Genomic DNA, 25331 nt, shown 5'->3' with positions numbered 1-25331 from the left:
TAAAACAGTATCTAAAGTAATACCACACATGTATTTTTAGTGATATGTTTCCAACAAACGAACCGTCTTCAAGTGCGTGTCAACATTGCTCTTTTAAGCCGAGAGAATTGAAGATGGCGTTCTCAGTCCTATGATTCCTAAACATTGATGTGACATTGAGGTGGCAGACATTGTAAGACTCATTTTAAAGTATAAAAATATTTCTCACTGTTACTAAAAACCCTATTTCAGCATATTGTCCCTAATTTCGAGTTATTTTTCGTTGAGTGTATTCTACTTTGACCGGCTAAGCCTTCGATTACTCCAGGAAGTTGATCACAGTTGGTCATATCATGCATATGGGCTAATAATAATCTACAAAAGCTTTACTAAGGCTAGTACAATTATTACTTGGGCTTATCCTTGAGGTCTGATACGTTTACAATGTTTGTTAAGCTTTCTGTAAACTTTTTTGAAGAAATATTATTTGCCTTTGTGTATAAAGGATTAAAATATAATAAATAAAAAACAAAGACATTTGAGCCGAATTGCCCCATGAAATTTGTCATTTTGCTATATTGCCAGATGTACTAACTAAATATCACCAAACTTAAAAATATCATATCTTCGCAATGCAAAATGCTTTGAGAATGTGGTTTGAACTGAAATGGTGAAAACATTCTGTGCCATTTTGATATTTTCATTGATGAACAGGCTATAATTCAATGTGAAAGTTCTTGCGTATGGCGTTAAAATGCATATTGACTCTTTTTTTTATTGTATGTATGCTTTTAAAATATTGGCTTATTGATATGTTTGCTAAAAACATATGTCGAGTAACTTTATTTTATGATTATAATTTAATATGTGAAGACATAGTATCTTAAAGTACTGAATGTGTAACCAGTGGCGGCGGAACCGGGGGAGGGAGTGGGGCTTGGGGGAGCTCAGCCCCGCTAATGAAAAAGTTGAGGGGGAAAATGCATGATAACCCCCCCCCCCCCCAATATTTACCAAGGCTCCGAAACGCGCATCTGCCCATTTTATTTTAATCAATTATTAAACGAACAAAAACACAATATTAGCATTTCACCTGTACTGTATAGGATACATGCATTCGTGACAGTGCTTGGTTCATAGAAATGTGTTGGCAACTGCACATGGTTTTGGAATTAACCATTTGTTGACATTAAGAAATGCTTTCTGTTTTTTCTTATGACATTTATTTAATTATTGCATTTAATTGCAAGTAGTAATTTACTACACTCAAAAACGTCTTTGCGAGTACACTACGAGTAACAGCTACTCTCTTAAAACACCATCGAATATACAAATTACAATGTTTTTACAGATATTTACGTGCAATCTGAGAAATTGCAGGCTTGAGACCCATATTTTAGGGCAAGGTATTCGCAGCATAAAACACTCGGGAAGTGCCGTTTCCGGCCACCTGGGGGTTTGAAAAACCCAAAATTTTCTTGTACGCTCCGCGCCAACTGATGGTGGCGCTCCACTTAGATAGTCTCCACACATTAGCCCCCCCCCCCCCCCAATAATTTTCCCGTTCCGCCGCGCCTGTGTGTAACAACGAAGGACGTTTATTGTTATCAAACACTGAAATAAATTATTGATCCTATCTTGTGAAGCTTTGTGATACAATTTAGTTATCATTGTGTCTTAACTGTATGTATAGATTAATAGTTTGATAGTAAACTTCGTCTTTACATTGACATAACTGCTTCTCTCTCAAGCCATCCCTACAAATAATAAAACGGAGAAAGAAAAGATATATCCTAAGCAGGTTGTTTTGTTGCGAAAATTGCTTCTGTTGTTATGAACGTAAATGGCAATTTGTATGCTTTCGGGCACACGGTATCGTTCACGTCGTATAAGCCATATGTGGTCTACATTTACAAATCAAAGCACTTGTTTTATCCATCAAAAGAATGTTAATTAGCGGAATATCTAATTATTGCTATTAGTTTATGAATCATTTTGGGTCAAAACGTCTGGGTATAACCTAAAACGAATGGTGTCGAATATAATAAACTTAAGGAACTGTTATAATTTTGTTGTCTTTCTGGTATTTGAAATGAAAGTTTAATTACATCAATTGAAATATTTTGAAGGTTGTGTAACGTATTGAAACAAAATATTTGTATTTTAATATATATATATTTATAATAACTATTTAGTCAGCAATGAAATTCAAGCATTTACAACGCAATCTAAAGTAAGACATTAATTTATACGTACATATGGTTACAACGAATAAACAGCATTACTGTTAACATTTGATAACAATAGAGCATGGAAAGGATGACCCTTTCCACTCTCTTTAACAATGTTATCTTTGAAAACATTTTAAATTGGCTAGGTAGACATTAACATGTAATTTCATTAACAAATAATAACAAATAACAATATATCCCGAAGATGACGTATAGCTCATGCTGAAACTACTGAATGGAAATAAACAGATAAAAAATATATCTTTTAGTGCTAAATATGCATATGATAATGTGTTCATTCTCATTTGTTTGTTTGTCAAAAGGTGGAGATTTATTTTAACAACAAGAAAACAACAGAGAATTTCTTCTCTCTTCATGGAGTCTGTGTGAACCAAATCTTTCCTTCTTGTAAACTTTAAGAATGAAAACCAAGGCGTCTGTTCTCCACCACACTCGTTAAATTTACCCTCTGGCAGAGGTGTTTTTTCATGAAGACGACTATACCTCCCACATGGAGGTTAAAATATAGGCAACGTACGAATTGAAAATGGTTATCAATTGGCAAGACATTTAGAACGATGTTCTCATTTTTGTTGAGCGCAAACATCTGGCGTTTCAGTCAGGAAAAAAATGACAAAAAGTTACGGGGTTAATGAAATGATATGAGACAATATATAGAATCCTAAATATCGAATTAACCCTCATGTCTTTTCCGACTTTGCAATGGATTAAATGTAGATATAACTAAGGAACAGCAGCTGCCTTGAAGGGTCCAATCAAGTTATCTTTAAACCTTCTAGTAGCCTCATTCTCCTAACTTCTGAAGAGTTAAATTCTTTCAGCCGGCTAGTGATCATTACTAATATAGCGAAAAGACCGACAGAAACGTTAATTGAACAGCAAAAGTCATATTCATCTTATCGTGTCTTCTCGCTTGTAAATCGTGTAGTTATCCTATCTTTTCGTTAACCCTTGGTAGCTTCCATTGCAATTGATAAACCTTATAAACCGCTGAGTTTGAACTACCGCTATTCCCCTATCCCGCCAAGTTCAAAATAATTCTTTGTCGAGTTTTCTTATTGGCCAATTAGGAAATATTCTACAGGCAGAATTTAAACTTCATGGGGTATCTCCATCTGTTATTACACATATGGGTCTTCAACCTTTTACGTTGGGCTGTCAGGAGAAATATTTTATCGGTTGACAAGATAAGCAGCAATGCGGTAAAGAGAGTGATAAGGAACTCGTTTTGATAGAACTAGTTCTATTTTTCTTCGTTTCTTTTCTTTTTCTTTGCCTTAGTGTGCCTGTGCGAGATATTTTTTTTTTTTTTTGGTCAACTATGAACTGTCAAAAAGTACACTGTTACAATTTAAACAAATGGAAAGGTAAGAAAATGTTGATATCTGCTGATTAACTTAAGGGGCCATGCAAGGAGGAGGTTATAAAATATAAAATATTCAACTTTTGACTGTTACAGTTTAACCGATAGGCCTTTATAGTGGTTGTATATACATCTTATATATACATCCCATGACGTCTTTTGCTCTGGTCATTCGAAATGTGATGAGGTTGATTAGCTTAATGTATCCAATTTAATTAGTTACATACATATCTATATCTATATATATGTATATGTTAATTTTCAGATGGACTCAATACTTACAATGGAAACCGAAGTTGATTACCTTCCTACTTCAACTGACGAATACAGAAGAGACGAAGAAAATTTTGGCTTACTAGTTACATCTTAAACGTTTTATCCTCATGAAAAGTTTAGTTTACCAAAACTTTTGTAACATAAATAACTTAGGTTCTCGATAGAAGTAAGATATTGAAGAACTAGGCTGATAAGTTACTTATCCTTTCACAAAGTATTTACGATGATATAATTAAATAAATATTACGAAGAACTTCACAGAAGAATTAAATTGTTGTTTAAGTCCTTGCTCTGGATAGAATCTAAAAAAGAAGCACAGAAATTTAAACTACAAAATTTCCATAATCCAAATATCTTAGAGATCAAGGGAGACAAGAAATGAAAGTTTTACACCAGATTTGAAATATTAAGATAGTCGGTGAGTTACATCAGTATGCAATCTCTCAATGCAATTAATAATTTTGAATTTTGCAAAGATAGCTTCCGAAAGTAACGAATTTTTTATCATTTTGATATAATTTGTTACCTTTTATGCAACCATACTTTCATTTATCTTATGAATATTCTTTTCCGTAAAATTATCAAAATATATCAGTTACGAGGAATTAGTTTCATGAAGATTATGGGTTTTGGAGAAACATCGTCGAAGCCCCATAAGAGAACCTTTGCCTTTGCCTTACGAAGATCAAAACACAAAAGTAAATTTCTTTCCCACATTGAGAGGTTTTGTTTGAAGGAATTGTGCAGAATACACATTTTGTTTATTTTTTATCCTTTCATAAGGTTCTTATTGAAATAGATCTAGAGCTAATAGTGCAATAGTTGTGTACAGATAAAACTATGTAATAGATGCAAACATCTGACAACTGAGAATCACCGTACACAAATGTCCCCAAAGTGATCAACGTTAACCTGTTTCAATCCAAGTTGATGTTATTTTGAGCATTAATATATTTCATTATGACCCTAACCCCAATTCGGGAACACCATCTTACGTAGTGGTATTCCTCGAATATTTGTTGCACTGTGTCTATGTCGTGGGCGGGAGAACCCACTTCGTGAAAACCTAGTTATGATTTTTCTCTTCCAACAAAAGTACGTGGTATATGGTCACCTATTATAATTGGAGACAAGCACAGTCAATATAAGTTCATAATAATGTATTCAACCTACATGAATGTTGAAGTTGTGACAGGCCTTTGCCATAAAATATACACACTATTTCATGATGTGTAAGTAAGGGACACTAGTATCTGTTGACATTTGATAGTAAGGATGTTAACAACCATGTTTTAGAGATGAAATGAAAATGACAATGTTCCCATCAAAATTGTGCAATAAGAAATAACCAGAGAGATATTACATTCGATTTATTTTGAGTAGTACATTAAACATATTCAAAGTTTAGTTTTGTCTGACAATAGAAACTCGATTAAATAAACTCATGGGATATCCAGATAAACTAGTTAATGTTGCTGTCTGGAAGAAGCTATCCATGGACGCGCTTACTGCCGTCGCCAAATAACTTTCCTTTGTGGACAAATGAAACAGCACCAAAGGCTTTTACGAAGGTAACTAACAACATTTAATTTCTACACTTTTAGAATATAGAATGAAAGCGTAAGAACTAAATACGTTACATTTTCTATCCGAGCTTTCACAGCGGGGAATGCGAGTAGGTGTCCGTTAGATTCAGAGCTTGCAATGATCGTTTGTAATATACAGCTTTGACAGCAGCTCCGGGTCAGCGGGTAGGTACTTAATGTTACTAAGATACCAATTACTTAGTTTTGATGAAGCTTAATTGGCCCTTCCAAAAGAACAAGAAAGGAATGTTACGGATGTTTGGTGAAACAGCTTTATCATACAGGTCATATAATCAAACGGCCGCCTGGCTGAAGTTATACAGACAATCGCGAGATATGGTTTGTCACAATTACTCTTTCACAACAATGGAGATTTTTTTTCTTCTAGATTTTCTGATTCCTCCATTTTGTTTCCTTCCATTTGAAATGTTAATGTTTTATAAAGAATTTTCTTTAGTTACATGCTCATTGAAGTTATGTGTACCCAATCGAACAAGATATTCTGATTCTACTTATTAAAATTCGTTGTTAATATAAACTAAACTTCAATAACTTGTCGTCTCACAGCAGACTCCCTCTGTATTCAAACATATCTTCAACCCAACTGAGAATTAAATGGCACATACTGCATGTTAAGTACATTAGTTTATGCTTAGGCTACGTTTTGTCCCTGTTATGTTTTTCTGCCATTTGGTAAATTATATCGAACTTTTCAGATCAAAATCAAGAAAGAAAGGAAACAATGTATCCAGAGTTATTAAGATAATTTTAATAATAATTAAAATGAAATAAATCTTTGCCTTAAAGGGCTCATAATTCTTCACATATGCATTTGCTATACATTTTCATTGTTTTTACTAAATGGTATTTTTCATACAGCTGTAAACAAATGAAAACGTGTACTGTAGGCGTGTGTGCAAAGCAAAATTAAATTAAAAAAAAAAAGATAATATTGTGCCTCGTCACGTATTTTAGAAGGATATTTGTGCTATAATTATTTGCTTTTAATGTTTTTAAGTATAATTGTTCGAGCAAATGAGAAACTAATAAAGTACAACAACAAAAATGGTAGAATAAAATACGTGTATATCAATATTAGTGAATTAATAGAAGTCATAAGAATTGAAACATAGTCCATTTGACTGAATTAACTTACAGAAAAAATGTGGAAAATGGAAAAAAGACCACATAGAATGCATATAAGATTTAAAGCCGAACGAAATATAAATCAAATCAAATACCGTACTATTATCAAAAATGTGTTAGTGCAATAGCATAAATTAATTAATTCTTAGATAAAGAATAGAAACGGAAAACCTATAGATACACAGATAGTAATAAGTAAGTCAATTTGAGTGAATTTAAAAACAGTAGTAACAAAACAAAAATGATTAAAAAATACAATGAATACCAAGAAACGTTCAATATGTTAATTATAATAAACAAAAATTATAAATGGAGGGAACGTAAACCTTCACAATGCAATTTTTTCATTGGTCAATGAACATATTCTATCGATCAGTACCCCATGCCACGGGGGTGAACTTATTCTCAGGTCGTTTGAATTCAACGTTCGAGTTTTGGTGGCCAACCCCAGTTGAACCTCAAATCTACCATAACTTACAATTAATACCAACCGCTGGGAGTTTTCACCACGTAGCAAGACTCACACTTTTCTTTCAATCATAACAAGAAAATTACAATTTACAACGATAGGTTAAGATTTTTTTTTACCCAGCTATCAATTTCAGTTTATTGGCTAATACTCTTGTATTTTCTTTATTTTATTTTAAGTCAGGGGTGAAAATATAAATTTGATAATAACCCTTTTATTGTGTAATTTATAATGCTTTGTTTTCCTTCCTACTGTTCGCTTTTGGAAGTAATTTATATTTAAGGAAATGGGGTCTTGCATGATTCAAGTCTTACTTACTTGGAATGTATAACAATTATTTCATTAGCTACCTAAATTTCAAAGTGATAACTTTGATGTTTAGGAATGAAATTAAGATACCAATTTGACAGGTAAAATAATAAACAAAATTATGAATCTCTTTTTGGTATTTTTATTTGTGTGTGTGAAAATACTGATTTTGCTAATAAAATTCACATACTGAAAGCTATTCTGTTGTTTGTAACGTCACTTTAATTGATATCATCCGAAATCATGTAAAATTTGATTAGGATTGTGAGTGATTTTACAATGAGCAATAAGATATGAACAAATCCCTTTCCTTAATTTCTGAAGCAATCAGAAATTGTTTAATTTTTGTCTTCTACTCTTCTGTAATCTGTCGATGCATTAATTCTTTCAATTGATAATGTTTTTGCCAATTTTCCAGTAATAACAAGTCATTTCAACCTGTGTTTTGAATAAGAAAACTAACTATGGAGACTAGATTTACTTTTGTTTATCACTTCATCGATTCGGTATAAGCAAGCTTTGTCGCAGGACATATCCGCAACTTGAGGTACAACTGAGTGGGATATGACAATGACAATACCAGTGCCAGACGTCAGGTTTACATACTTACGATTTCTCAAAGTTTGGACTTCCACCTTACAGTCGGTCATAGACATCAACCAATGGTTATATCCTGATGTCGCGTATGATAGCAACAGCTGTTGTCAATGCTGCAAATAAACAGTACAAAAGGTCAAGGATATGATATTTGTGATGTATTGCTCAATGAGGGACCATCACAAACAAGTAACACTTCGGTGTAACGTGACTAAAATGGTGTGATATCCGAATTGTAAACAAAACCAGAAAATAATGTACGTTTACATGTACCCTGCGAAGACCCAGTGTTAAACGATTTCTGAATTTATAAATTTTTATTTTCGGATAGCCTACCGTGTTTTGTGGGTCGTTGTACTTGTGGAACCCAAAGTTCATTGATTCGTTATATAAATTGAATATAATAATTATTGGAAATAAAACCGTCATCCACTTCTTGGCTAAAGAAGATATAAACCCAACCATCATCAGTAAGATAGTTGATGGAGATTCTTATGAACAACTCCATAAGTATAGCTAACACAATCTTCTTTCGTTTGTTATGAATTTGATGTTAAACTTGAACAACTGTTTTTTAAAGCCTTAATGACTCAGAAGTGATGCCTAGATATGTTTCTGCATTACTGACATGCTTCACTTTCTTTTTTTGTCTATGTGAAATCGTCAACAGGTTGAGATAAACGATTAATACTGCCTAACACATGACAAAGCTCTTTAGTAGCAACAAGGAAAATGCCCTCTATAGTGGCAACATAACATCAACAAACTTGAGCTAAAAATGGCACAAAATGGCATTGCCAACTTAAATCTTCCCTGTTATGAAGGATGGTTAGGGAAATGTTTTTTCTTCTTCTTTCACATGCATCTCGTAAAGAATAAGGAGGATTCTGAAATGTTCTACTTCTTTGCGTTTACTTTTACAATTTAACGATAATTTCTTTGTCTTCATGTTTACTTCTATTCTTTACTTCTGTGTGTAAGAAATTACATAGGCGTCTTTCTATTTATTTTGTTTTATATTTATAGTTGTATGCAACCGTCCAAAGAAAACAAATCAGTGTGGGAAATCAAAGCAATATCTAGGGTCACTTTAAGTACTAGTATTAATCAATGATGTCTTTTTTTTACGAACCCTTCATGTTTGTAATAATGATTACTTCATTTGTTTATTATTGTTGTTGTAGTATTATAGAACATTTGTGTCGTTTCAAATATTTTAATGAAAGTCAGCTTGATAAGGTAAAATAAACATAAAAAGATGGTCTGTGCTCTGTATGTTTCTTCTCTTTCTCTTTCTTACTTATTGCTGTTTTCCCCTATCGACACTGGGGTGGTTTATTACAATTTGATCAAATCTTGGTTACTATATTTATAAGTTCAAATCCGTTATTATTACTTCTTTGTTGTTGCATTTCTTTGGTGTTTGTGTATTAACAATAAAATTAGTTATAAAAAGGGAAAAAAACTTGAATAATACCAGCAGAAAATGCTGTAATATCACAATATATTTTGATAGCAGATTTGTGATATTTAGTATATGATTTATCAATGCAGCAGATATGTGTTATGTTTAGCATGATTATGAATCCAGCAGACATGTGATACCTTTGTGCGATTACTTATACAGCAAATATGTGATACCTTCAATGTGATTATCAATACAGCAGATATGTGTTATGTATAACATGATTATGAAGCCAGCAGACATGTGATACCTTTGTGCGATTACTAATACAGCAGAGATGTGTTATATTTAGCATGATTATGAATACAGCAGATATGTTATACCTTAAAAGTGATTATCAGTACAGCAGACACGGAACCCCGTTTGTAAGTTTATGAATACATCCGATACGTGATACTCTTAGTGCGATTATCAATACAGAAGATATGGGATGGTCGTTAGTATGAGTATGAATATATCAGATATGCGACAACTTTATCAATGCAGCAGGTGCGTGATACCTAAAGTATGATTATCAATAAAACAAAACGTGATACTTTTAGTGCGATAATCAATACAGAAGATATACGACGTATGAGTATGAATACATCAGATATGCGACACCTTTATCAATGCAGCAGGTGCGTGATACCTAAAGTTTGATTATCAATACAACACATTTGTGGTACCTTTAGTATGATTATCAGAGATATGGGATACATTAAGTATTGATAGGCATTAAAGGAGATACGTTATACATTAAGTATATTATTATTAATGTGGCCGATATAGTATAGCCTACATTAAATATGCGATTATAAATGCTGAAGAGATAGGTGGTACCTTGAGTATGATTAACATTAAATGAGATATGTGATACCTTCACTATACGTTCATTAGTACTATCAAATATACGGCAACTGTTGTTCATGTACCAATAAAGCAGATACGTGATAACATACGTTGCTCATGTACAGGCTCAAGCAATGCAACATGTGTAAACTGTAGCATACCCTTTTCCTCAAAGTTCATTCACGAATCTTTCCTTCATCACAGAGAGTTTGGTGAAACATCCTTATAGCCTATAGTTTCAGTTAATCTGTAACTTTAAGATGGTTAGGGAAGATTGAAACAGTAACCTGGTTATTTGATCTGCTAAATGGCACCCATCATTCCACATGTTTCACAAGAATTACCCAGACGGAACGAAGACTGATCTCCTCTGGGTATGTTAGGTTCTAGAATTGGTGTCCCGCTTACAAAGTCAATACGACCAGCACGATTCAAGATAACTGGAAGCATGTTAAAATTGAAAGAGCTAATCGAATCAGGTTATGGTGTCAACACGGTAGCTTATAAATGAGATCAAATGTATTATTCTCTATAATGTAAATGTTCTATACAGTAACAAACATGACGACCTGCCCTCTATCTGGACAGGGGATTTAGACCCCAGTGTGTTGTGAATCGGATTAGTTTATGAACTAGAGCAATGTCGTCAAATGTAGTTTTGTACACCGTGAACTGTGTTAATATTGTAATGAACTTGTACTCCTTGCTATAGGTAACGCGTTACTCGTGATACAATATCAGAATATTGATACAGTTGCTAATGTAGTATTATGTTTACTGCCAGTATCTGTGTAACATGTTACTAGTAGCCGTGTGAATCAGTGTTGGTGTTCTCTCTCTATGTCTCTCTCATACACTCAGCAACAATATAATGTGCGTTATGATCTCTTCCATGGCTGTTTTATCCCACTCCTCCACCCAAACGTACATCACAGTCAGTATTAGTGGGGTTTTCCCATGCTTATTTAATCGGTGTCTGAGGTCTACTCATTGTGACTTGCTGTCTGTCCGATAATGACATAGTAATGATGTATCTTAAACACATCATAGCTGGTGTTTGTGGTCTTTCGTATATACTTGCTCTGATATAATAATGTTTGATTTGAGATCTTTCTCATAGCGCTAATCAAACCATACGCAATGGGATTGTGTTGCCTTTCATGATCATGCTGATGTGATAAGTTCAAATGTATCTGTGCTTGATGGTCTCTTTCATGGTGCTGATGTATCGCATATCAATGAATGGGTTCTTGATGGTCTCCCTCATGACGCTGCATGATGTACCCCATTTACCTATGAATCGGTGTTTGATGGCCTCTCTCATTGTACCGATGTATCACATATTCCTATGAATCTGCAATTGCCATAAATGTTCCTTGAGATTGCATATTACAAAGAAAACATTTTTAAACCTTTCCCACATACAAAGAAATTATACGAAATTGTAAAGAATTGGCTTCTATGTACAAGTGAGTATAAACATCATTTGAATCTAGTAAGTTTAGTTTGTATAAAACACTATAAAAAGACACAGTATCATTGAAATTTATGTTGTCTTGAAGAAGAACCATTACACCGAATAATGTAAATAAAAATGGTATAAATTATATCCTCCTTACTAGACTGTCATTTAGCCTTTGAAGAAGATCCTGCTGTGATCGAAACGCCAGGCCAACTTACTTTTACACATCCTCTTACATAGGCTCTCTAGTGGATAGCAGTTTATTAACAGTTTTATTTTATTTTATTTTTGTTCTTCTTACTAAACATAACATTTTTGTTTAGTAATTTCTTTCATCATGGAATATGACATTACATTCAATATAGTACACTGTAAAAATGTCCTGGTTACCTTTTCGGCTTGCTCGTTGCAAAAAGAGGAACATAATATGACTTTGGCTTCTTTTCATACGATGGAGTAATTCTTTGGTCGAGAGGATGGGGTGAAAGGAAGAATACTTCACATGAGAAACCAAAGTAGATACCAAAGGCATCCATATAGTATACACTTTCCCGTCCTCAATAATAAAAGATACAAAATTTGCAACATCACTAACACAATTTACATATTTGGTCTTGATGAAACCGAATTAACCAGTGTCTAATGTGAGTTATAATATGACGATTGTTCAAGATACAACGACTTCCAAACTTGATCGACTGAATGATTTGCTGATTGATTCATTCATTTTGCTCTTTTTGCCAAAGTGTATGAAACTAGTGGTTCGAATGAAGAAACCTGAGGAATTTATGGTTCGTAAACTATACACAGAGCTACTTCTTATTAATCTCTGAAACCATTTAAGGAAAAGTTGTCTTTCGCATGTGCCTTAACGTTATACTAATTTCCTGTCAACTTTGGTAAAGCTATTTAATTCCTGACAACCATTCGAGCAGAGAGAGAAACGGGTAGAGGTGGAGGGGGGGGGGGGGTGAGGGGTGTAAACGGGTTCTATGTGAAACGTATGAATAACTGTTTTTAACAACTATGTTTGTATAAGTGAATACGAGAACTTGAGTTCCATGTTGCATCGATGTGACTATAATGTAAACGCTTAACACAATGTTTACGTCACTTTTATCGATAAAAACTTTCATATAACTCTTCTATCAAATAATTATTTGGTGTGTGCCTGTGTGAGATGGTTGAGCGACAGACTGATAATTGTGATAAAGGATAACGTATGACAGTTTTCATGCTACTTTCTCCAGGATATGAGGTTGAGTAATAAATACCTGTAAGTAATGTTCATTATTGTTATTCTTTTCCAAACACTTTCTTTTTGCGAAGAAACATAATTTACATATAAAATCTGCACTTTCCACTATACATCATACACCCAATGCACGAAAACAATTCCATCATTCGATCTATCAAACAATTTATTGGAACGATATATTACCGATCGATTAACAGTGATTAATGGTGGGTGTCAAGATATTATTTTGACATCAAAGAAGCTCATTGACTTTGGTCGTTGTATTAATGTTTTCACCGCATAAACAGATTGATATAATCAATATTAGGCATCTTGTGAGTTTCGTCACCAAGCGAATGTTAATAACGAGCTAATAAGCGATCACTCAAGGATTAATTCGCTAACTAACTCAAACGTAATCAAATTTCCTTATGTGTATAACTTTGAATTTCTGGAAATTTGTTCAAAATTCATTACGGTATTAGATGATAAATTTAATAGTCCGACAAAAGAGTTGTACAAAGTGTGACAATATCCACACAAACATGGAATCAAATCTAAGTATCACTGCTGGAAAAAAAAACCTACAAGAAAGGCAATTAACCTAGTGATGCTTTAAGCTGGTTTAAGAATAATTGGAGTTTCAGGTCAAAGGTCTGCATACTGTTATATACAATGGATATCTAACCATTTAGGTCCCTAATACCCCAGCTTTACGGGTAACATCACATTTCAATTTGATTTTTTTCTCTAATTAGTATTTACCTTTAACAATTTTGGTCTTTAAATCGAGGGATGAATGGCAAGAGTCTTATTAGACTTATTACAAGAGATGATCGGCAGAAAACTAGCGATCAGTCAGGATACACTTAAAAATACTTGATGCCAAAGGTGAAGTGTTTCCGCAGTGATCTCAACTAAACGTACTAGCTTCTGAGCTACTGTTTGTATTATGTGCTTCAGTTGCAAAAATTTGCCGCTTCGTTGACATTTGTTACTGGCTTACGATTATATATATATATATATATATATATATATATATATATATATATATATATATATATAAACAAATCCATTACTGAGGCCACAAATGTCAAATGACTGTTGGTGATTTTTGACCTTTGACTTCCCTTAAGCGATTACCACAATGCGTTCTTTAAAGAAAGGTGGAAGATGATAGAGACGAAGAGCTGACTATCGCAAACCGATATAAGGCCTATATGTATCCGGTACCAAGAAAAATCCCTACATAATATTAGAAATACAAAATGTGAACAAATTTCTTAAAGTAGCTTTCTGAGTTAATTCTGATAAATATCTTGGTTCTCTTCAGTACTTAAATCACCCAACAGCGTGGATCTATACATTGAATCGTTACCTTTCAATTCAAATAATGAGGCAAAGTTAAAAAGTTTATAACGATGATGAAGCTGTTACATGTGCTTCATAAGCGTTTGGGAGACAAAATGTTGTAGATTGAATCAAATTCCAAGGTTACTAGTCTGACTTACTCTTGAGGTTCAGTCGCTCTAACAGTTTAATGCTATGACAAACAGCTGATGAAAACTACCTGACTTCAGCAACCGAAAAACATTACAAATTATATGCTAATAAATCTATATATTAGTAGTACTCTGAGATGCTTTTGGTCAAGGAGTAATTCACCGTTACGGCTGTGTTATACCAAAGTACTCACTTTATTGCTTGTACTTTTCAGTTTAATCACTGAATTGAATAATTAGTGGGAAACGACCGCCTCGTTACCTCGAATCAGCATTATTCAAGTTCAAGTTTATTTTACATTTTCCATATTTATATGTATACAGTAACAGAGTCAATGAGCAGTTAACTCAAATTATGACGAAATAACAATAAATAATAAACAGAGTACGAAGTATGCTATAATGGAAGTGAAGGAACCAGAAGTAAGTAGAAACTTTTCGAGTCTGGACCCGTAAAAAAAAATTCCAAAATCACATAAGTACAGAGAAAGTAAAGAGATAAGGAAAAACAGAGAAAAGATAAAATGAGGAAGCGAAGAAAGATATGAACAAATCCATACAAAGAGACAAAATAGCAACTCAGCGTGGGTGGTTTGTACTATTATGTAAAGGTAATGCTTGAGTTTTCTTTTAAATGAGTTAAGAGTATTTGAGTTTATGATGTCTTGATCAACTGTGTTCCGAAAATGTTCATCAGTACTTCGTATTTGGATTTAACTACGGATAGAATATGGTTGACTTAGAGAGTGTTTATAGCGAGTGATAAAGGTATAATATTCTGAAATACGACAGACGAAATTATTGAAAGCTTCTGGGAGTGTACCTTTGTGAAATTTATATAAAAATATCCCAAGTTGATAATGATATAGGTCAAAGAGAGTAAGAATTTTATGTTCTTTAAAGAGAGGTGCAGTATTACATCTAAAATGTGTACTACAAATATTACGAATTACACGGTTTTGTAGTATAGTTAAACTTTCAAGTGTTGTTCTGTGAGTACATCTCACAGTAGGAGACTATAATTCAAATGAGGGAGCACAAGTGTGTTATATAATGTTAAGAGTGCACTCCGGGGTAAAATGGTTTTCAGTGTACTTATAATGCCATTCTATAGATTTTGACATTTTATTACAGATATTATGAACGTGTTCTGTCCAATTTAAATTTTCATCAATTGTTATTCCTAGAAAATTCGTATGAGGTGATTCTTTTATCTGTTGCCCATCTAATACAACCATTATACTACTCGTGTCATGAATGTTATTGTCAAATTTCATAAGTTTGTTTTCAGTATATTGAGAGATCATTTTTTGAATTAAGCCAGTCAGATATATGATGAATTTCACATGCGACATCCTGAAGAGTATCATTAAGATTTTTATTTTGATAAAGCACAGTAGTATCATCCGCAAATAAGATAAAGTTAGATTGCTTGACGAATAGTGAATGTCATTAATGTAAAGAATAAATAACAAAGGTCCTAAAATGGATCCTTGTGGCACACCAATGTTTCAATTCAAGAATCGTGAAGAACTACTGCCAAACTGGATATTATTGTGACGATTTGTTAAATAACTTTTGAACCAACTATGCGTTGTACCGCGTACACCGTACGCAAGTAACTTATCTGTTAAAATATTATGGTCAATAGTATCAAATGCTTTAGAGAGATCTATGAAAATTGCGGCAGTTGATTGTTTATTGTCCAATCCGGCAGAAATTTTGTCAATAAGATTTAAGGCGGCCATGTAAGTAGAATGATTATCTCGAAAACCATACTGATTTGAATAAAGTATGTTGTGTTTCGATACAAAGTTGTACAACCTATTATACACTAAATTCTCAAATATTTTAGAAATTGAAGGGAGAAGTGAAATAGGTCTATAGTTAGAGAAAACCTTAGGGTCACCGGTTTTAAAGATTGGAATAATTTTAGCAGTTTTTAACTGACATGGGAATACACCACTTGAAAATGATTGATTACATGTGCTCGTTTATTTAAGACCATCATTTGTTATGTTATCATAACCTGGACATTAAACACATAAGTACAATTTTAAAGCAATTATCATGTTAGAAACTCATTTTCAGAACTCTAACATTTTTTTTTTCGCAATTGGAGAAAATGTTCTTATAAATATTTCCAAGTTATATATAATGACAGCTAACATTCTTAATGTATGTCATTTGAAGGGTAAATCAACCAAACGCCAAGAGGGGGTCGGTAAAACATGTACCATGGTAACATTACGGACCACCCACAATTATACCTTTCTTGGTACAATGACGGACGGTTTAATATCTGGCAAAAATACTGTTCAAACAAGCATATCTAGAGTAGAGATCAAGATACTGATATGAGATTTTCGACTAGCATTGATTTTTTTTTAATTTCCTGGAAATAACATTTTGTGAAAAATATATCTCTGAAAGTGTAATAAAGTATTTTCAATTCTTCGAACCCTTAGTTTAAAAAATAGCCCTCTCAACTCAAACAACACTGGAAGAATAGACTTCTGAAATTATTCTTTGATACCACACGAATACTGGAAATATTTTTTTTATTTTTTATTTTCCAGTATTTTCTGCTTCATATTTCTTCTCTCGTAAAATGGACGAGTCCTTTTGGGAAGGGAAAGATATTGAAAATTTAATTCACTGGAATATTTTCAATCAACTGATTTGGTCCAATAGTATATTTTATATAGAATTTGTTACTTATTTTATCTGAGAGTGATAACTTTGTCATGTATTAATGTAATATTTCCTCAGCTCTATAGAGAGGATGACAGAAGCGGAGCTTTGACCATTAACATGTTTAGTATACACAATTTGTTATCCATTTCATCTCATTATGCAATCTAGCTTCCTAGACAATACAGAAGTAATAATAAACTTATTCTTGACACTAATAAAACAATTCCCATAGTCGTTAAGCTTAATATAATTTACTACAGAAACATAAACAGAGATAGGGTGGGAGCGGAGGGCGTAAAAATTAAACAACAACAACAACAATTTCCAAACCGTTGTCGAATTATTGACCAGTTAGATTTATACTGTGGTGATTGGAAGCGTTTGCACAAAGTATTTGGAGACGACTCGTACCCTCTATCGTGTTTTCGTTATACCGTACATCTTGGCTACATATAGAATAACTCAAAATTAGTATTTTTGGTAAACTTTTTTTGCATTTTTAAATGGGACTGAGAAACTCAAAGGCATTCGTACTACGACGGTGCTGCCATGTGTAGGTTGAAAATTGCTAAATTCCTGTCTTTAACGTTTACAAATATATATGATTGACAAACATAAAACAAAACTAATAAAACTGCAGTGAGAGATTTGTGAGCCGAATCGAGCACATAACTAGAATAACTAAATAATTTAACAGATATTCTCACCTGTATAGCCTTATTAACTGCAAATCCAGAAAAGAAGCTTGTTTCTTCTATCTTTCAACGTTCACTGTTCAGTTGTTATAAGGAAGTGTATAACATACGTAGGCCTATATAGTTCTGTTACGATGCATGCAATGTTACTAGGTTAATGTACAGTACTCTTGCATTGTTTTATCGTAATCTACGTGTATATGTTTTGCACACGCCAATTCCGAAATAGATCTTACTATCTATCAAGATAGTGCGTAGTACCCAAAGTATGTATGACTATTGACTGTCATCACGTATGTGTCTGCATTTAAATAACGGTGGCGATAAAAGATTAAATTTGAAGGATTAAACATCTTTTTAGACAGCCGTAATGAAAGAGAAGGTAATATAATGTCAAATACATAGTAGAAACTATATCTGCAGTTAGGCTAGGCTATACTCGCCGATAAAATTCGCTGTAAGTAAATCACTTTATCATATAGCTTTAAGATTAACTGACAAATGCACTTTTATCCATAAAGGTTTAAAATATCCCATCCTGTAGCAAAAACGATGTCATTTTAATGACATGTTAAATTACGTCTGTACATAAACACTTCTCCCTGATTTCCCATTTCGACATGAATTTAGTATAATTCGTAACATTTTATCACAAAATTGTGTTTTGCACTTCGTTTAGCAGTAGCCTACGGATAACGAGCCAAGTGGTATTTTCTTCAACCTACCGCCCCGGGACAGTTAACTCGCTCGGACGGGCAGGATATTAGCCGCAATTGACAATCTAACTAGTAAGGCGATGAATCGTAATATCAATATCTTAACGTCTATATGTGGGCACTATTTACTATCAAATAAAATTGTTCGAAATGGAATCGATAACAAATCAATTTCTGATTAAAGTCGACTTTTCTTCTTCTCTTTTAATGAGATCATTTCTTCCAGGAATGACGACCATCCTTGGACATGTCAATCATTTTTGGAAAGGTTAAAGAGCTTTCATGATAACTGCTAAAGTTATCATGCCTTTACAAATGCATCTTTTTCTTCCTCAAATTCCGTAACTATATGTTGTTTCGGTTGCTTTATTTCTGTTTTGTTTTTATTTGAATTACTTATAGGAAAAGTATATTTTTTTAACAGATTTGTACAATTGTCAAAATAACGTTAGATATTATTTTATGAATTATTAGATAGCAGAAAGTAGTGCTATTATGTGTGCAAATGTCCAATCTATCAGACGTCATAATTTCCAAGTGGTGTTAAAGGATGGAAAATAACCGACAGAAATTGCCTACAACGAGAGAATTGTTGTAGAAAGAGTATTATTTTTTAATTGATATATTTTGAGTTAACAGACAAACGAATTTATTAAATATAACATAATTGTACGAAGATGTTTGAAAAAGCCCAAACTTGCTAAAGTTACGAACAACTAATTTAGCATAAAAGAGGACAACATTATTTATACCAGAATCAACTTAGAACTTGTACGATTTTAGATAACAGATGTCGTTATTTTAAAGTATATCAATCTCGTAATTTCATAAATTCAGTATTAAATTTACTGATAGTATTTTATTCTCATGTTAGTTTGACGATTTAGGGAGGTTTCGTAGAACTATATCATATGTTAAAACAAACTCAGGAAGTGAATGGAATAATGAAACAACATGGTGAATATCTGACTTAACCTGACATAACCAGCATAAACTCGAGAATGTGTTCCTTTTTGATGGAAGAAATGTCTATCAGTAAACACTATATATACTGTACTTCGTGCATTTATCTGTGACATTTTAACAGTATCGATGTTAATTAATTTAATGTGTTCTTATGTTGGTTCGAGCCATACATGAGCAAAGCATACGTTGTTAGTTAATTTTCTTAGTCAAATATATGTTTAAATACCTAGAGAAAGCTCGTAACATTTCAAAACAAACAAACTTCAATAGCAGACATCGGTCTTGCTAAACTCTGCTAGAGCTTAACTAATGATCAATTTAACTGTGATAGTTTAACCCAGCGATAAATTATTGCAGCATGGTAGATGTTGTACAATGAAAGTTTCAGGAAAGTAATAAAGGTAAAGACACTCGATATAGGAAAGTGACTCACTTCTTTCTACCAACACTCGGTACATACTTATCAGCTCAATTATATTTCTATGACAATTTTCCCGATTACACACCATGACACCATTTAAAGCACTAAAGGAAATTAATTATTGTTGTTCTTGACTAACACATTTGCATATATTGTCTTTTCATTATGAAATATTTCCCCCGAAAATTGGTCTCCGTCAATTTCGTGTATTTCCATGCCACAGATAGTAATATACTAAGCTGAACTTGAAACAAATAGTTTATAGATGATAGTCTAAACAGTATTTTGCTTTAAGAAATGTTTTGACTTCAGTACCCAAAAATGTTATTTAGTGCGTGTTTTTGTCCCATATGTTACTGTTACTTGTCATTTAGCCTTTGAAGAAGATCCTGCTAGGATCGAAACGTCAGGCCAAATTGCTTTTACACAAGCAGAACTTAGGTAATCCTAGACTCCTTAAACTTTCTCAACTTTACTTTGCTGCCATGTGGTGCTCCTCGTGGAGAATTTGAATTTGGAATATCTTGTCTTGAAACAAATAGTTTATAGATGATAGTCTGAACAGTATTTTGCCATGAGAAATGTTTTGACTTCAGTACCCAAAAAATGTTATTTTCTCTCTCTTTTCGATCTTATACAAATTACGCAATTCGAAAATTATTTTGGCTAAAATTCCCATGAAGTTCATTTTAAGCATCGTTGCCAACATTGAGTTATGCAGATACATAATTCTACTTTTTTGTTAAGGTGATTAATGCATTTGCAGGAAAGCGGAGAGCTTATAAGGAAAAAAGCGATATTACTTCACACAACATTGTTAGATATTAGTGTTAACTGTACCTATACTAATAAACCTTAATATTTAACGCCATAGTCTATTTCCAAGAGAAATATCATGTGTGCATATGTACAAGTAGTATTGAAGATTTCAGTTTGTCCATTCCATTGTCGCGGGTGTAGTATCGAAAGAAATCTTAAAGAAATACCAGACGAATTTCAGTTTCACCTCTAATCTCGGTCTCAATGCTTGCATTTATATCTAATGGTTCATTAAAAATTCCCAAATTTTGAAGATTCCTATCTTTCACTTCACTGTTTCATATAGGATTATAAGACCTAAATAAAATCTCGTTTATTTATTACCGAGATACAATTTACCCTACGCAAACTGTTCAAATATATGCGATACCAAAATATTCAGAATTTGCATTGTCGTTCATAATTTATAAAAAAAAAAAGACGTTTGGAACATTTAAGAGGTTTGAACAACTGCATTATTTTCAATAATGAATCAAAGTATGAACTATTTAACTGTGTTTTGTATAAACGTGGCCCTTTTGTCTTTAACGCTACATAGGTAAGCAATCATAAAAACCATATGTTAGTCTGTATGATGTGCTTGTAAGCAAACAAATTTGTTATTACGTTTCAATTTTCCATAACGTAAATAAGATTTCCTCAATCTAATATATTTACACAGTTGATATGATCCTACTCACTGACACAGTCATAACAATGGCCCTGGTTAAGGAAACAGTATCGAAACAAACTTGAATACAATACTTATATAAACAATAGGAAATTTGTATTTAGATTAGGAACAAGATATTCAGATATTTATTGAAGTATATTTTCCCCTCCATACATAAGGGACAAAAGGAAAAAAATCCCTTAGTCGAGGCAAGCAACACCAATGATTCTAAATATGAATATTAATGAGTACACTGAACTTACAAGCTATTAAAAGGTTTGCTTTCTGAAATAAATGATAACATATCGAAATGATTAGCGTATATTTAATTACTAATTATCTGAATAGCCTATATGTAAGGTAATGACGAGTTTACCTTCCTTAAAGTATCACAATGATACACCCACAAGAGAAATTCCCCTATCAACTTAATTGGTATTTATTTAGCTTCGTATTGATCAGCATAATACAACTCAAAATCAGTCAATTGTAACAATTTCCTGTATATTTAAAACAAATTTAAAATGTTGTCAATGTATAACACAAAAAGTAAAAATTGTTCCTCCTGTTGTTTACGTAAAATATGCTCAAGAAACTTTTTAAAACAAAAATACATCAATAATAACCCAAAACTAGCTGAGGGATTTCTGATTTTCTGTATGACTTAATTTTTAATCCATACCAAAAGCAGAATCAATACTATGACATGACGAGCCAACTGACATGAAATCAAAAAGAAAGAAAGAAGAAAGACAAACAGACAGACAGACAGGCAGACAGACAGAAGGAGAAAAATCAGAGAGAAGGAAATAAAGATATGAAGGAACAAAGAAGGCAATGCCAAAGCAACAAACTAAGTACAGAGAGATTTAAAAAATACCTTTTGAGTTCCTGAGCAGCATTCACGTTACTTCGGTGATTACTTTATGATATTCGGGCTGTTTTGGTTTCGCAGGTAACTCCACTTGATATGCACCAATACCTCCGAGCTAAACATATGGTCTAATGTGTTTTATAACACGGTCTGTGTGCTCCTGGATGACAAATAATGTAGCAACACCATCAGCAGCTCACTTCCTCGTGACTGGCAGGTATGTACCTTACTATAATGCGGCCATTTTCTTTGTTTGAAAATATTCACTACCAATGCAAACGATAGAGGATAAAAATAACCCCGTTTTCCCAATCGTTCACCTCAAGTAATTTTCATCGCAGAAATGTATCAAAAATAAACGAAAATCATATTAAAACTAGGTAATTAGGACCAAAAAATAGAAACCCAATTTTCTTTTGGGGGAACTTCCTTTTGGCGAAATAGTTACGTGCCGAATGCTGTTTCTTGTCAAATTTGTCGCTTTCTCGATGACGTCACTTTCATTGGCGAGACTGATTTCTGTTAGTACCTGTTTCCACAGAGTCATTGATAAGAGAAAGATGAACTATACGGCCAGCCAACATAAAGTACAACTTGTTCTCATGCTGAGGTGCAGGTCACTAGAAGTACATGCGGTAGTTTTCTCCTTCCTTTTAGTTTCACATATTTCGGGAATCGTTCAATGTTCTGGTTTTCTTTTATTTTAATACATAGCAAATATATTCGGTGGTTGTGCTTGCATCTGATTTCCGTTCAATTGTTTAACAATTACGGTCTCATTTTAGGTTTAAATTTTTCACTTTATCTGTGTTTTATTCTATAGAAGCAAATTAGTCCAAAAAGACGTGTCCATTACAATTTACTTCTCAAAATAAAAATTTTGATGAAAAGAAGGTTTTTTGATGAAAAGAAGGTTAAGGATCAGATCCATAACTTTATCATAATATAGCCAAATGGGCACAATTTCTAAACCAATAAAAAATTTATGAAATTGAAATTGAGAGCCAAATAGCCAGTGTTCGGTGACCAGTTTGATACATCTAGAATATTTTGTTTCAATACAGACCGGTCGACATGACTTTCATTTTTGTTTTCTTCTCAACTGTTGCACAACTCGCTTGAATGATCACAATAATCTGTGGCAGGTGTAGATCGTGGTAACTATGTATACCATGCACAGGGCTGCGTAGGTTCTACAGGTTCATTGAAGACCATTTTAATTGGTTATCGTAATTAACAATGAATGAGTTGTGTGATTTAAGGCTTTCTTCGGCAATGGGTTACCCAACAGTTGGTATCTATCAACATCTGCTGATGTAGCTTTAGTAACCTTTGTTAACCTCTCTATAATTCTTTATTTCTGCTTACGTTAAATTTGCATGTATTATAAGTAAATAAACTTTAAGTTCTCTAAAATGCAATTTAGCTTCATTGAGATAGCGTACAGTAGAATAATTGATGAATGTGATCATTCAATCGTATTCTAGTGTTTTACCTGCATTTGTTTTGTTGCTTCTAATTCGAGCCGAAGTCAAATTGGACAATACTGAGGTCCTATATATATATATACCAGTATACACTGTGGTCTGTTTCCATTTTTTGGTGTGTGACACGTGTCGTACTGAACCTGTAGCATATTACATTTTGTCTTAGGTGAAACAGGTTCATTTCCCAGTGGCGGATCCAGGATTTTTATACGATGGAACCGGCGGTGTGCTATTTGGGTCAATGATGCCGAAAAAGTTTAGACGCCAATATTGCATTCTGGGGCATATTTAAAATATAGGTCTATAATTAGGCCGTGCGAATATTTACTTTTTATATTTGTTTTTCCGGGGTTTATTTTGCAATATTTTCAGTGTGCAGTTTTACATTAATGCTAATGGAGTCCATCACAGTAGTTTAGCTAAATTGAAACTTTCCATACGGTACTTCAGCAACGACGTTTGCAATAACACTTGGGTTATGGCAGCTACGAAGTCGAACTAACAATTCAAACACAAGTTGCTCCGTGAGTTCACCTTTATACTTGTTGAGAATTCTCCATACATGTGATGGCACACAAAGTCCACCTAGCTTTCAAACGAAGACCACGTGTAGATAGTACACATCAGATCGCTCACCAGCCTTTAACCGGATCACGTGTGGTATGTTTTCCCTTTCCAAGCGACACGTGATACTTACTTGACGCGACGACGTCATGATCATACGGCTACAGTCTCGATACAAGGGGACTAGAGGTTTAGAATTAAATCAACTTGTTGGCTATCGTGTTCAGGATCTCTCTTGGATTACTTTCATTTAAAGAGACTCCTACATTAAGATTTGACGTAGTTGTCCGCGGTAGTTGTCCTTTAAATATCATCTTTATCAAGGATAGGTTATTGATGATAACTGGGTTTAATATGTATCGATTTCTTGCTAGGTTGCTTGGTAGAGCACCACAGGACTCGTTTCATTCTGGGATCACTGATTCCATCATCGCGCAATACAAAATGCCTCCTCTCTCAATATTAGATATTACGCACCTATCGATGATGTTTAAGTAAACATGTTGAATTATGAAATTCAAAGATATTCAGATGACTGCAACGTTACTATAATCATCCAATAAATTATTTATCCAAATCTCGTATGCTACTAGTCTGTGAAGTGTTTTAAATCTCTCCTCATGGAAGCTGTCGAGTAATTATCTCTTGTTTTTACACGGCTGGCAGGTAATGGTCCAATATAACAACCTGTTCTTGTTAATAAATGTAACCCCGTTTAATTTAGATGATTGGGGGAAATGGTGAAAAATAATTCTGACCGACGAACTTACTCTTTCATGCTATAGGGAAAATGTTGACCAACTTACACCTGGCTAAACAATTAGAGCAAGGCATAATTATTCTATTTTTGAAACATTTTCCCCGAAGCTAGCTAATTTTACTGTTTGCTGATAAATGCTGACAACTTGACCTTTTATTAAACATATTTGAACTATTGTCACTTATACCATTTTAAACGTGTCGAAG

At 33.4% G+C, this 25331-nt stretch overlaps 1 protein-coding gene and 1 long non-coding RNA gene across 3 annotated transcripts in view; one reads left to right on the top strand and one right to left on the bottom strand.

The window, feature by feature from the left end:
• The window catches only part of LOC139970471 (neuronal PAS domain-containing protein 3-like), a 113449-nt gene extending 95435 nt beyond the window's left edge, over positions 1–18014 (bottom strand). Inside the window, exons 1-2 of one of the 2 annotated variants that reach the window (XM_071976219.1) lie at positions 17879–18014; positions 7991–8090 (exon numbers count right to left, since the gene is read on the bottom strand). The gene's annotated coding sequence lies outside the window, so the exon portion shown is untranslated. The remainder of the gene's footprint in view (positions 1–7990; positions 8091–17878) is intronic. The other variant, XM_071976214.1, reaches the window with a different exon arrangement.
• Positions 1–25331, top strand: part of LOC139970481 (uncharacterized) — a 58951-nt gene that overhangs the window by 25861 nt on the left and 7759 nt on the right. Inside the window, exon 2 of the long non-coding RNA XR_011794159.1 lies at positions 22396–22531. This is a non-coding gene — a long non-coding RNA (uncharacterized lncRNA). The remainder of the gene's footprint in view (positions 1–22395; positions 22532–25331) is intronic.

The sequence above is a fragment of the Apostichopus japonicus genome, chromosome 8 (genome assembly GCF_037975245.1).
Source record: "Apostichopus japonicus isolate 1M-3 chromosome 8, ASM3797524v1, whole genome shotgun sequence".
NCBI classification, from domain to species: domain Eukaryota; kingdom Metazoa; phylum Echinodermata; class Holothuroidea; order Aspidochirotida; family Stichopodidae; genus Apostichopus; species Apostichopus japonicus.
The sequence above is the reverse complement of the archived record's forward strand: the minus strand, read 5'-3'. Positions and strand labels throughout refer to the sequence as shown.